The 13,775-nt window shown below is 40.2% G+C and overlaps 1 protein-coding gene across 1 annotated transcript in view; it reads right to left on the reverse strand.

Annotated features, from left to right (window-relative positions):
* Positions 1-2,817: 2,817 nt before the first annotated feature.
* Positions 2,818-13,775, reverse strand: part of SMPX (small muscle protein, X-linked) — a 51,240-nt gene continuing 40,282 nt past the window's right edge. The window contains exon 5 of the mRNA XM_008050515.2: positions 2,818-3,239. The gene's annotated coding sequence lies outside the window, so the exon portion shown is untranslated. The remainder of the gene's footprint in view (positions 3,240-13,775) is intronic.

Below are 13,775 nucleotides of genomic sequence, written 5' to 3' on the forward strand. Positions count from 1 at the left end.
AGAATTTGAAAATGATTGCTTAATTGAGGTTGTTTTTCTTTCTCTGAGGAACACCTCTAGGTGATGATGTTGTTAAGACTGTAATCTTATTTTATGGCTGAATCCCCTTTTATAATCGGCACATATATATTTTTGACAGTGTGATTTGCCTTCAGTGCAGAATCTAAACAAGTCTGGTCATTTGCTTACAGAAAAAAATGAACTCAATACATGCACTCTAAGGGTTTTCTTAGCCTGGCAACATGCTGGTGAGTTGCTTTCTCCCCTAGTGAATGCTCTATATATGGCTCGTCGAATGAATGCATGATTGCTTCTGAATGTTATGATGATATATCCTCTCTTTCAAAGAGGCACAGAAATTTCATTAATGGTATGTGAGGCAAAGAACTGGCGAAGGGCCACAGATGCACACATTCAGCATCAGGTTAAAATCCCAAGAGAGCATCAATTATCAAGTTAAATGCAGTTTCTATTTCAAGCTAGATTGCAAAGCAATAGGATAATGCCACAGGCCTTCAAAGGGAACGAATTTTAATTGATCAACTCGTAGTTCCTGAATCCAAATGAGCCCTGTTTTCATTGCCAAGAGGGGAGCCCTAATTCTAGGTCAGCCCCAGAACATAGGAGAGGAGATTTCACAGGATAGCACATTGAAATTAGTAGTGTTTCTTACACGGACCTAATAAAAATGGGAGGTTTTTGTAAATCCTTTAACTGCTCTAGTTAAAAATGAGGGATTCATTTGGGTAATTATCATCCCCCATGCCCTGGGCCTAACTTAGAATAAGACTGTGTCATTCAGCTACTCAGTAAGTAACCTTGGAAACAAAGCTAATTACCTTCCAATCTGTGCTGTCAAAATGTAAAGATCAGACAAAATGAGTGCTTGAGATGATTCTAGAGAGACTTGTATGTTCCTGATTACTTCTTCTCCAAAGCGAGAAGCTTTCAAAGTGTCCCACGAAGTCTTGGACCCAGTGGGGCCTTCTTCTTTCACTCATGTCTCAAGCACACTATAGGAAAATCTCATACATGGGGCAGAAAGAGTGGAGGGGCATGGAAGCTATGAGGGGTTGTTTGAAGCAAGGTGATTTTCTGGATGAATTTGCTCAGTGTTCCCCCTGCATTGAGCATAGGGCATGACAACTAGTAGGCATCCAGGAAATGTGGGTGAAGTGAATGTTGTATGGTGTCAAAGACAATCACCTTGTAGTAGAGTATATGATTATCATATACGTATACTAAAAACTGGACATGGTACCTTATGCTTACTCAAACCAGTTTTGTTTCTGGATTTTTTTCCTCTCTCCTAATCAACTTTCATCTGTTTGTATTTTTGCCCTTCATGGAAAAATTGCATAATGATTGGTTGCTTACAAACCTTTAGGATAAGTAAAGCTATTTCAATGTGATGTATGGCTTTTTAGAGTGAAATTTTTTTAAATTATAACTTCATCAAAAGCAAAGACTCTGTCTTTTCCTATATTACTTATGTGGTCTAGCCAATGAATGACAGAATATGGAACTTCCTAAATTCCATACATAGTGAAATTCAGCCTTAACAAAATAAAATATATATTACATTTAAAACTCAAAAAATCCATTGAATTTGTCGAATGACTTTGGTTTGTATTATGCTGCAAATTTGCCTTAGGTGACTGCATAAAAATATGAAGACAGTTTTTATAGCATTAAACTGGAACTTCATTTTGAAACTGAACATAAGTAATTTACATTTAAACAAAATGAATGCTGAGGTAAATTTTATAACCCTACCCAACTACCCCAATTAGGACAGCGTGAGACGTCCTGAGGCAACCCAATGCTTTATTATTCAGAACCTGTTCACCTGGTCTGTGGACAGATGATTAGGCTGGCATATTTTGTTCTGATTGATATTCCTCACTCCATATGTATATATTAGATGTAGATCAGCAGGGTAAACCATAGCCCTGCAAAGCACCTGGGACCTACAGCCATATGGGCACCCCTTAGGAAAACCTAAACTCATCAGAAACCACTGACTGCAGTCAGTCATGTGTAGACAATGATAGTTCTACTTTCGGAAACTGATCTATGAAACAGAAAAGTGGAAGAGTAATTGACACTTGGCATATTCAGAAGTACATTTGATATTTTTTTCTTTTCTTTTCTTTTTTTTACAATGACTGGCTCTGAAGCAAGGATCAATCATTTAGCCTGGGGAAATGGTGTTGAGGTCTCTGCATACCAGGTAGGTGACATGCTTGCTTTTCAAACAGTGTGATCCTGATAACTTGGTCCCTCAAAATCTTCATATTGTGAAGTTTGCCTGGGCATTTCAGAAGATCATAAGACTCTAGAGGAGAACAGGTGATTTTTTTTTTTGTCTGTGATAGTATTGGATATTGATTACGTTGACATGGAGACTCTCCATTTGAGCAGCAGTAGACATGTTTCATGTTTGGACAGCTTTCGTATGCTCTGCCCCTTTCTCTTGCTCTGATATTCCAGCTTTACTTTGTTGTGCCTTATAATGAACTCTATTCCATCTGGGTGAGGGCAGTTTCTGAGACTCTATGGAAGTGAAATGTACTCACAATACAGGTCATCCTTGGAAGGGGAATATTAATGATACCCAATTCCTCAAGCAGTGTTTAACTTCATATGCAGTGATCAGTCAGCCATAGTTCTACTCATGCTACTCAATAATTCAGAAGGCAAGTCCCCCGTTTAGTCAATATGGGATTGGGCTGACTCATATCTCATTTCCCTCCATGTTAAGGGAATATGTCGCTATTTGAAGATATGAAAATTAACTTAGTCTAAATTCACTAGTTTACATTTACTCGAATGTTTATTTGAGCTCATAAAAAGTTTATTGACATAATTTGAAAGGTGAAGAAATAAAATACATTCCAAATCATGACCAAAACACTGTAGGAAGTAGCTTGGAGAACTTTCCATCAAAATAATTGTTATGCACATTGTCATATCCCCTTCCATAAAATTCCTCCTCAAAACCACACCCACTAGATGGTGAATTCATGGGCTTATTTGTTCTGCAAGGTGCCAAAGATGAAGATAAATTAAAGTGAGAAATACAGCCAGCTAAAAGGAAGAGATATAAATGTACAAACAGGTCATTTCTGCTAGAGTCTCAGGCATTCAGGAGGTTCGTCATACAAATATATAAAATTTTTTAGAGAGCTATGTCCATTTGATTCCATCCTCTTACTCTTTAATTCTTCATATCAAGCCTGCAAAAGAAAATCCAAAGGAATCATTAGTTTCCTCCCCCCAGCTCTATTAAGACATAATTGACAAAAATTGTATATATTTATGGTATACACAGGACAATGTTTTGATATATGTATACATTGTGAAATGATTAAATCAAAAGTAATTAGCATATCCATACCTCACATACCTATTAGAACTTTTGAGATCTAATCTCTTAGCAATTTTCATGGCTACAAGATATTATTAACAGAGATGCTATGCTGTACAACAGAACATATTCCTCCTATCTAACTGAAACTTGGTACCCCTTAACTGACATCTCATCACCCTCCCTGACAACCCCTGGTAACCACCATTCTACTCTGCTTCTATGAGTTTAACTTTTTTAGATTCCATATATAAGTGAGATCATGAAGTATTTGTCTTTTTGTGCCTGGCTTATTTCACTTAACATAATGTTCACCGGGTTCAACATTAGTTTAATTTTCATGATATATTTTAGGGACCATTTACAAATCAATATGATAGGTGCAAGTCAAAATTGAAGACCCTGCTCTCACTTGAAAACTTCATCTTTCAATCCCATTAAGTGAACTGTGAGTAAAAGGTGTGGTCATCAACTTTGGCTCTAGTGATTTAGTAATTCTAAACTAAATTAGGATGGCTTCCCTCTGAAAGATTAGAGTATTACACTAACCTTATTATTATGACTTGTAAGACCTTTGGTGCCTAAGGTAAATTTGCATTCCTGGCTCCAGTTCTTCACCTCTCCCTATATTCATCTCTGTTATTATGTAACTTTGTGGTTTCCTACCACGGGAGGTGGGGTATAATTCCTTATGCCTGAGTTTGCCCACATGACTTGCTTTGGCTAACAAAATGGGGTGGAAGTGACGATGTGCCAGTTCTGAGCCTATGTCTCAGGAGGTATCACGTTTTTGCTTACTGTCTCAGTCTCTCTTACAGCCAGGGCAAGACATGGGACCCAGTTCTGGCCAATGAGCCCTAAGTCTACAGCAGAGATCTATAAGCAAGCATTGCTTTCCTGTAGAATTATTTAGAGATCACAAAGCCTATTGTATCACCGAACGTTTACAACATTGCTGTGATGCAAGTTGTGTTGTACTCATTGTTGAGATGAAATATAGAGGGTCAAAAAGCAAAGTAACATCATTGGTAAATGGAAAAGCTGGGATCCCAACACAAGTATCCTTACTCTGGAGCTCTTCCCATTCCAATAACAGGAAGGTTTGAATAGTTCTTGAACCAGAGGGAAAGGTAGCAATGTATTAATGACTGCAAAACTGAAAATGCCATCAACAGCTGTCAGCCTAGGCTCTCATATTTCTCTAGAAACCTATTTTATTATAGAAATAACACAAGAGATCTACCCTCTTACTACATTTGTGAGTGTATAATACATTGCTGTTGACTCTAGGTGCAATGTTGTGCAGTAGATTTCTAGAGCTTACCTATCTTGCTTGATGGAAACTGCACGTTGATGAATAACTCCCATTTTTCCCTCCTCCACCCTCTGGCAATCACCACTCCACTCTTTAATTCTATGAGTTTTGCTATATTAACTACCTCATATAAGTGAGATCATGCAGTATTTGTCCTTCTGCGACTGGCTTACTGTACTTTGCATACTGTCCTCAAGGTTTATCCATGTTGTCACATATTATAGAATTTCCTTCTTTTTCAAGGCTGAACAGTATTCCTGTGTGTGTGTGTCTATGTGTGTGTCCCACATTTCTTTTTTCATACATCTATTAATGGACATTTAGGTTGTCTCCTATATATATATACCTTCATGTACCCCACACTCTGAGTTCACTAGACTACTTACCACTTCTGTAACATGCCATGAGCCTACGCGGCCTGCTGTTTATCTTTTTCAGTTCTACAATCAAGCCTCTGTTTCTACTTATAACTTATGACTAAATCCCACCTCCCCATGGGACATGCTATAGTATTTGCTTATATGTATCATCTCACTCCTTTCATACATTTCCCTCTATAACTATCCCACCACTATGACCTTCTAAAAATTTGAACATGCCTATTCAACTATACATTGCATTGCCTGTTATGGCACCTGATATATGGCAGGGGCCTAGTGATTAATGAGTTAGACCTCGGGAGAAATGAAAACAGGAATAAACTGGAGTTGCAGTTATACCCAAACCCATATTCTTCAGTGTAAGTCAGCAGTAATGAGCAAGGGGTCACAGATACAGGAAACCTAGAGTGTTAATTTATTGTGCCATGTCCCCATTGGGCTGCCAATTCTACCCTAGGACCCAGCCATGGCCCCACTGTGGCCAGGGTATGCTCTAGCCACTTTATTGCTGTGATCTCTGTGCTGGGTGACATATGGCCAATCTCTCTGGCTAAGTGAGAGGCCCATGACAAGCTTCCCTTGAAGCCAAGACATTCCTTGGGCTTCTCTGAGTAGCATGGAAGCGGTGATGATCCATAGCAAATTGTCACTGAAGCATGTTCTATGAGCTGTGGTTTCTCTCCAAGAAGTGTCCAGGCTGTGAAGCGCCATCTGCATCCAGAAATTGGCACCATTTATATGACAGGCTTCATATGGACTCTGATCATCCTATATCTGTCACAGATAAGTGGAATGATGACTATCCTGAGAAGTATAGAATGAGTCATTTGCATTTAAAAGCCATAAGATGACCCTCACGGTTCAGTTCAGCTTGTGAACCTCTATGACTTTGAGACGGTTTTATAAACAGAGAGAAATTGTCTTCCAGTTTGCCCAGACCACCAAGGCCACTGTGAGACGGTCATATTATTTAGAAAAATAAGTGCATGGGATTCTTTATGTGACACTAGCCTCAGAGAAACTGTGCTCATCCTCTTCCTCCACTGTGCCCGAGAGTCAAGAGAAGCTTGGAAAGCTGATTCAAGAAGGGGATGCTGTGCTTCATGTGGAGGTGGAGAAACAGCTGGTGGTGGTGGTGCCACTTCTGCGCATCAACTATGTGCCAGGTGCCCCACTCCTGACTTCACACTGCTACCTCATTCAATCTACAAAATGAACCTGATTCTTCCCTGTAGAAGGAGCCAGGCATGAGGCAGTAGATGAAATACAGGAGCCATTACAGGTGTCCACTCTGCCACCCAGCTCCCCCTCCCCCTTCCAGGTCCCAGTAGAACTCAAGGGAGCCTAGAAAGCCTGAGCACAGGAGTCCGGTGATGGATAATGTCAGATACCATTCTTTCTGGAGTACAACGTCCCCAGAAGGCCAGAGTCTCCATTCCCAGTTTTTGGAGCTGTGCTCAGGATGCCTATATGACACCAGAATACAAAAATTCGGGAATCCAGACCTGGGCTCCCTCCTCTGCGTCAGTGCTCAAATTTAGAAACGAGAAACAAGGGAAGGGATCCAGAGCTAAAATAGCCCATGCTGTAAAGCACACTTGTTTTTCGGGTGTTGGAATGTAAGCGCGTTGAGCAGTCTCCAAGACCACACGGCTTTGCTGCCTAGACAACAGCTGTTAGCTATTCTCCTGTGTCCTGTTCTCCTGTAGAGAATATTTGTGAGAGTGATGGGGAAGGTGAGGCACCCAGCTGGAAAGTCACTCTTCAGCTACCCCACACACTCTTTGTACCCAAATCAAGACATGGGAAACCCAACCTCTAGTTTACATTTGGGAAAGGCACACCTTGGCTGGTGTGGGGATAATCAAATATCTCCCTTGTGACACCCTAAGTCTAGACTGAGGAACATGTGATATTTATGCCTTGCCATGACCCATTTATAGCTGTGTTACTCATAGTCACCATGGTCCTGCATACATCATGTGGGAAATGGAGTCCACTCAACACTTGTCTGCATTTGGTCCTTTCACCAGACACTCGGGGACAATGCAATGATTACTTCCTCCAACATGGTGCTAAATCATAGAGCCATAAACACAGTGACACTCAAAAGCGGTTGAAAGAAGGCAATGTCACATGCTCCAGTTCCATATGCAATGGCTGGCCGTGTACACAGAGCAAACTGGTTAGAGTTTTTGGAGTTCGTTAGAGGGCATCGGAAATAAGACAAAAGCCTGGCATTTGTGGAGTCCTCCAGAGCTCACAAAGCACATTCACACACATTGTCCTGTGTACTCATCATCACCACACCCTAAGGAAGACAGTGCAAGTTACAACTAGGGCTCATAAAGAACATCATACATCCAACGGTAGACAAGGAGGACATGCACAGCCTGAAATCGCACCCCAGGAACTCCAAACCCTGAACTCTTTTTTGTTCCAAACAGGCACTCATAAAAATCAGAGAAACAAAACTCTAAGCAAATAATTAAAAAGTTGTTTCCTAACTATGAAATACCCATTAAAATTGGTTTTTGCAATGCATGAAGCCTTTAGTGGCCAAAGTGAAAATTGAAATGTTCTTACCAATAACTATATAAAAATAGGAAAGATGAGGAAGACACAAAGAGCAGGACATTTGTTCTGGTCAAATTCTGCACCTGAAATCCAGATTAAAGTAATATTCTTGCAGTACCTGGAGAATTTGGGTGGCCATAAGGAAAAAGGCCAATTTCATATCCAGATCAAATCTCATTAAAACACTTCTCATTAGTCCTGTTGTATTGAGAGTTTGTTATATTGGATATCAAATCAGAGTTAAGGGCCAACCATTGAAATACAACATTTGTTGGGTGAGATCTTGGTGGAGACAGAGGCATCATCACCATGCCAATGGTTGTCACCATTGGCAGCCTCAGGTCTTGTGAAACTGTCTTTCCATCCACCAGCACATAGTCCTCCCTGTTTCTAAAGGGACCACTGATTTATTGGAGAAATCATGATCTAAGATTTTCCTATCAAAGCAGAGCTCAAAAATACCTCCAGGTAGAAGAACACAGTCCCTAAGAATACTTAAAAGTGGACATAGTAGTAAGCGGAAGAGACTGCTGTCTTAACCAAGACTTTCTCAGATCTTCCAAAGATGACAAAATCCTTTTATGCTTTTTACCTTAGCATTCAAGACTTAGAGACAATGATTCTGGATATGAAATACCCGGAATCCTCCCACAAATGTCTAGCAATGGTCTGTAGCAGTCGAGGATTCCAAAACAAAAATATAGAAAACCAATTTCTTGACATATAGTTAACAGAACTTGTAAAACAAATACAGACTTCCCCATCTTCTGATAACGCATTCCTGGAAACCACTCTGTCATAGGGATCACTTTAAAGCTGATCATTTGACTTTGTTTTTACAGTAGCAATGATCATAATGAGTGGTCCAAAGATTCAGTAGTCAAATTAAAAGTATAACTTTCAATGTACTATCAGGCAAAGATATAACCATAAAGCTTGATAATCTTTTAAAATAGTAGAACTACTTTCAAAGATGGATGGAACTAGAGTTTTAGTACTGCTCCTCATTTTAAAAATTAGGAAATTAAGAACCAGAGGAGTTGAGTCACCTGTCCAAGATCACAGTTAGTTAATGGCTGGTCCAGGATGAAAAGTCTGTCTAGAGCTCTTTCCCCTACACTAAATTTTTTTTCAAAATTTATAAAAATTAGCATAAGTAATCTGTACATATTGACAGTACACTAAAGGCACCTGCATGAAAACTGATACACAATAGATCTGTAGTGTATCAAAAATTTGACTTACCAAATATTCATCTACTTTTTCGAATCACACCAACATTTAATTTGAAAATATTTATAGCATCTCAGAATTTAGCAGGTTTAAAAAAAAATACTTTATATATAGTAAAATGCATAAACCTTATATGTGAACTTGATTAATTTGTTTTACAACGTATATACTCATATATGGCTTTTATTTTTACATAGCTCTTAAATACTAGTATACATGCCAGCATATCCTCAAGGTTTGTCCATTTGTTTGAGAAATACTAGTTTCAAGAAATGATGAAACAAGTTTCACTTTTGAAAGAATAGGAGAGGAAGAGGGGGGAAAATGAAACCGTCCATTGGTCCGATACATTGAGAAATATTGGGTTAAGTAAAGATAAAGTGGTTTCACTTTCTTAAGTTTATGTCTTCTTGAAACTTTAAATATGCAAATGTATATTGTGTGTGTTGGGTGTAGGGACAATGTCAGGTAGGTTTTTCAAAATTTACTCACTCACTGAAGCATCTTTCCAGTTTTCTACTGTTTATATTTTTAATTTATTCATTATATCACAAATAATGTCCATAGTACCTCATCAGGTCGCTGTACAGTGTTTGCTTAATTGGAATCCTATTACTGGACACTTAGGTTCTGAATTTTGCTATCGTAAATGAGCAAAACTTTCTCCACACGAACATTTCATTTAAAATAGACTTCCATCAAGACATAACTGGGTTAGATATAAATCCACAATGACTGGGACTTCTCCGCTTATTAACCCCTTGCCATCATCATCTAGGCTATTGTGGTGCCTGCTATGTAGCAGACATTCAATATGTGTTGAGACAATGAGCGTGTCTGTTTCATGATAATTTCCCTATACATCTTTGTGGATTTTCTAAGAGGAAAATTGGCAACTCTGTTTTCTTGAGTATCCCTTTGATTTCTATTGAGGCTGCACATTTTCTTAGGCTTCTCTACTAATTATATATCCACATTTGTGAATTGTGAGTTCATTTTCTTTATCTATTTATCTATTAAGATGCTTGTGCTTTGCTTCCCCATTTGCATGGGTTCTGTATATAATTATACATTTCATGCAAAACAATTTTCTTGATAGAGTTTGCTATTTGATGTTTGCTACTTTTTTCAGGAACAGAATTTTTTTAATTATCCAGGGTTTGAGGGATGATTCTGATGGCTCTTCTTTAAAAAGCTATCTGGGAAGTTTAAGTCAGTGCCTTCAGTTTTGGCTTCCAAATCATTCCAAACATTATTTTAAAAGCTAGTTATATCTTTTGAAGCCATCATCAAAACACTTTAATTTTATAAACTTAATAGAGATAAGAGGTCAAAAAAGAATGTTCATGGAAAGGAACAAAACATCATTGCTTTGAAGATTTGGGATCTTGTTTGTGTGTGTTGGAGGTTGTAGGGGTTAAAACACCAAGAATAGGAGCTCAGACTTGGCTGCACCTTAAAATCACCTGGGGAGTACACACACACACACACACACACACACACACACACACACCCTAAAGCACAGGCTGCCTCAAACTAATTACATCAGAGTCTCGGGGTCGGGGGAGGGGTGCGATCAATATTTTTAAAGCTCCCCAGAGGCTCTGATGTGCAGCCATGGTTAACCACGGGCCTAGAAGGGCCTCTCAGGCTTGTGTCCACATGAATCACCTGGGGATCCTGTTAAACTGCAGGCTCTGCCTAAAGAGTTCTGCAGTGGGGTCTGAGACTACACAGGTCTAGCATCCTCTCAGAGTTCGCTGTTGCTATTGGTCTATGAGCCACTTTGAGAATAGAGGGTCTAAAACAGTAGTTCTCAACAAGAGGGGGATGTGATTTTGCCCCCCAGTGGACATTTGGCAGTATGTGGAGACATGAGGGGGAGAGTGCTACTGGCTACTGGCTACTGGCTACTGGCATCTGGTAGGCAGGAGCTAGGGAGGCTGCTAAACATCCTACAATGCACAGTTACCTGGCCCAAATGTCAATAGTGCCAAGGTAGAGAAACCCTGGTCTAGAGAGAGCCAAGCTGTTTCTGGTGAAAGAAAAGTATCTTGGCCAGACTTGGTGGCTCAGCCTGTAACCCCAGCACTTTGGGAAGCTGAGGTGAGTGGATTGCCTGAGCCCGTGGGTTTGAGACCAGTCTGGGCAACTTGGTGAGACCTTGTCTTTACAATAAATCAAAAATTAGCCAGGCGTGGTAGCACGCACCTGTAGTTCCAGCTACTTGGAAGGCTGAAGTGGAAGGATCACCGGACCCCAGCAGGTCGGCGCTGGGTTGGCTTTGAGCATGCATGCCACTGCACTCACTCTGGGCAACAGAGTGAGACTCCAACTCAAAATAAATAAAAGGATCCCAAACCTGAGCTAGAACAGAGCTTTGCGCTCTGGTGTGTTAAGCAGTCCCTTCTGGGAAGCATTGCTGATAAAACATAATAGTGATTTTCTTATCAACTTTAATGAGATTAAGGGCCCCTTCTGGGAGATTAGCTTTACCTGCCTCACTAAAGTTTTCATGTAACAGAGTTTAATAATCACTTGTACCTGTTTTCACAATATTATCTCACCACAATTTTTTCCTATTCCAAGTTTTTGAACTGGATTTGTGAAGCCTCTTTAAGCAACTTTGAAGTAAAGCTTTGACGTGTGTTTGCAATCAGTTCATCAGAGAAACTGCTTAACACCCTTTGCCTTGGCAGTCTCCTAGCTGGCTCCCAGGTGGGACTCTGTCTCTACAGTCACCTAAAGTTTCCTGAGTGCCTACTGTGGAGACATTTTCACAGCAGACTCTACCTTCAAATCCCAGCTCTCCTGCTTCCTACCTGTGCCATCTTGGGCAAGTTTCTGAACAATGTGAGCCCCAGTGGTCTTCTGAAAGATAGAGAAATAACAGTGTCAAGCTCATAGGACGGTTGTGAGGATAACATAACATAAATATGCATTCAGCAGAGTGTCTCCCACATAGTTAATGTGCACTATTACTAATATCCTGAAGCAAAGACTCACAAAAAAACTTATAAATCGACACATCCTTTCCCCCTCCTCTATCTTCCAAACAAGACTTAGTCTTCATCATCTTGGCTTCATGCTCTTTGTGATGCTGATGGTTGAGGAGATCTAAGCGGGTAAAGAGGAGAATTGAAAAATAGTGAACTGAGTCTAAGGTACAGAGGAAGAAAAGGACTTGAGATTCTGTGGAAATTAGATTTCTTGGAAAGCAAGAACAGAATTTGAGGTAAGAAGTCTCTAGGATGAAGGAATCTTAGGCCAATAATGAGAGGATTTTCAGGTAGTTTTACAATGTAAATCTTTTTCTATTACTATTGTTTTATAAATGTAAGGGGTACAAGTGCAGTTTTGTTACACAGATATATTGTGTAGTGATGATGTCTGACTTTTAGTATAACCAATGTACATTGTACCCATTCATAATGTAAATCTTTCTTAGGTGAAGATTTGCATTCCTTTATGAGACCATTTTTGGAAATGGATATCTGTTTCTTTTGGATGTGGCTCTGTGTGTAAATGGTCTTAAAGGTGGAAACCAGAATTCCCAGTCTTATTTGGATTACATTATATTGTCAGAAAATGTGTTTGGTACTGTGAATACACTAGTGGAAAGTCAGACAAGTTGCTCTCCTTCATGGAACTTAAGATCTAAAAGGAAAGTCAGACAATAAAATTAGTGATGGCAGTCCAGTCCCCCAATGTGACGGTTGCTTCTCTGATGGGAGAAACACAGGAAGCTATGGATGGTTTATCCAGCTTAAGGGCAATGGAAAGGCTTTTCAGAAATAGTATTTAACTGAGATTTGAATGATGAGTAGGAGTTAGCCAGTGAATGGGTAGGAGAGAAGAGAAAGATTAAAAAAGAATATTCTGAGCATGTGTAAAGGCCTGGAATCAGCAAGGCACCTCCACGAACTGGGAGAAGTTCACTAGGGCTGGACCAGGGAACATTCTGCTCAGGCAGAAATGCAAGATGAGAAAAGTCTGATGAGTCGCAGTCAGTTAATGCAGGCCCTAAGGGTCATGGGGAGCTGCTGAAAGCTGTACAGCAGGGCAGTGACCGGATCCATTTTGTGGATTTAGGGTTTTTTTTGAATGATCTGCTGACTGCAAGGCTCTGGCAACTGAAAACAAGTGAGAAAGGGCTTTGAGTAGTGAAGTGCACAGGTCACTTTGACAGCTGTGGGCCATTAATGCCCCAATTGTTCAGTGAGGTGACCTGTATGACAGCAACAAGAATGCGGAGTGGATGAATGGAGTTTGCAAACCTCCTTTCAAGGTGAAGAGAGGGTCAAACACATGAGAAGCTCACAGCACTTGTCCGATGGCTCCTGCCTGAGACTGAGAAAGGAGGCTCTTCTCCATTAGCGAAGGCCCAGGGGCTCCTCACCGAAGCATCTCAGTGCCAGATCTCAAACTTCCATTGAGGGCTGAGGAAAATTTCATGGGTCACACAAACATCACTTGGAGCAGTAAACCCAAAACAACTCGCAAGTGACCACTGACTACTGGGCAGACAGTGGAAACTCATACTGAGCCGTCCTGTGTCAATTTGCAGTATTTGTGGGCTGGGAGGAATTGAGCTTAAATAAAGCAGAAATGGACGGTCTCTTGGATTCCATGGCTTAATTTATTGAACAGGGGAGATAAGCCTTGTGAGGAAGACAGTTCCGTCCCTAACGATTTAACCATTAATAAAGCCCTGCTATAAATGGAACTCAGGAAAGAAGGTAGCTTGTCAGAGGGTAAAGGAATGGGCACCATTAGACAAAATAGGTCAGGCAGGGAGAAAGTTGTCATGTTGCCTGGTTAGTTAAGTTGATCAGAGATGACAGGCCTTGTCGTTTTTGAACTGATTGAAAAGGAATAGATAATATACAAGACGTTTCTT

The sequence above is a fragment of the Carlito syrichta genome, unplaced genomic scaffold (assembly GCF_000164805.1).
Source record: "Carlito syrichta isolate Samal-C Ts95f unplaced genomic scaffold, Tarsius_syrichta-2.0.1 Scaffold148222, whole genome shotgun sequence".
Taxonomy (NCBI): Eukaryota; Metazoa; Chordata; class Mammalia; order Primates; family Tarsiidae; genus Carlito; species Carlito syrichta.